A 1,290-nucleotide genomic window follows, 5' to 3' on the forward strand; every position below is an offset into this window, starting at 1 on the left:
TTCCTTGACCATCTGGCTTCCGCAGGGGCAAACATATTCTAAAAATGAACAAAATATTTCAGAATACTTCGAAAAAATCGAAATTTATTTTAATTTTAATAAGCATTTAGTATTTTCGAAAATTTTCAATAAAATATTTTTCTTATTGTTAGAATATAATCGAAACAAAAAAGAAAATTACCAATAATTCACCTTTAATTTTATGCAAGATGTTAATTTTAAAATTGAAGCTGCAATTAGTGAAGGGTTCTGTTATGTATCCGAAATAGATAAAGCAGATTAAAAAATAATGAAAAACAAAATTAGATTAATTATCCGAAATACTGTTCGTTACCCCAAATCAAGCAGTTCCTGCAGTTCTGGTCGAAACGGATCTCTATTCAAGTATCATTCTGGTAAATTGGATCGTTGCTTATAATAATTTCGTATCCTGATCTTAGTTTTCTCAAGATTAAACTTACATACTCTCAGAAATCGCAGGATGAGAAAGTCATCTGTGTACACATTAAAGAGTCCCTTTAACTAAAAGACTATAATTGAAACAGTGCTAAATCAGGTATTATAAATTATATTTTATAAATGCGTGCCACAAGATAAGATGGGGATTTTTAATTAATAGAAGATTTAAATAAAGATTTGAAAAACATTTTGGCTTACAAAATGGCAAAATGGCAATAGTACGATAACGAACTTTGTCATGTAGGTCTTTTATCGAGTTACTATTTTTCATCATTTATTATTATTTGCCGAAACTTTCAGATTATTTTCGATTTTCTCTTCATTGTTAGACACAATTTGTTACATTATTTTTTGTTTTTCTTTTCTTTTACACGATCAAGAATGAATTCAAAGAGCTAAATATTCTGACGTGTATCGGTGTAATGTCATGTCAACGTCAATTAAAGATGAATGAGTTGTATTGTCGAAGTAACGAGCCGTAATTGAATTTCAACACGCCCGTAGGATCGTTGATGTCATTTTTACCGATTTGTATGCGCAGTTCGTCCTCGATCCAGCGTTTGATCTCCGCGACAGCGTTTTCTCTCGTTTCGTCGGTCTCGTTAAAATTTGCTGCTGCATATCTTTTATCCTCTTCAGTCAGTTCTTGTGGAACATGAGGCACAGCGTCATCGTTGCAAGTGCTCGCCATCGCGATGTTAGTAAACGTTGATGAACCCGAAGCCTCGTCCACCGAAGAGAGACCCGTATCTACAAATTACGTATGTGCACTGTCACGTGTAAAATAAGACAAATAGCAAATGCAACAATGTTTAATGTAATGTGTTATGT

General features: G+C 32.9%; 1 pseudogene; it reads right to left on the reverse strand.

The window, feature by feature from the left end:
- Window positions 1-9: 9 nt before the first annotated feature.
- Window positions 10-1,284, reverse strand: LOC112458186 (annotated as a pseudogene).
- Window positions 1,285-1,290: the final 6 nt, after the last annotated feature.

The sequence above is a fragment of the Temnothorax curvispinosus genome, unplaced genomic scaffold, assembly GCF_003070985.1.
Source record: "Temnothorax curvispinosus isolate PA1 unplaced genomic scaffold, ASM307098v1 QBEX01008778.1, whole genome shotgun sequence".
In the NCBI taxonomy this organism is placed as follows: domain Eukaryota; kingdom Metazoa; phylum Arthropoda; class Insecta; order Hymenoptera; family Formicidae; genus Temnothorax; species Temnothorax curvispinosus.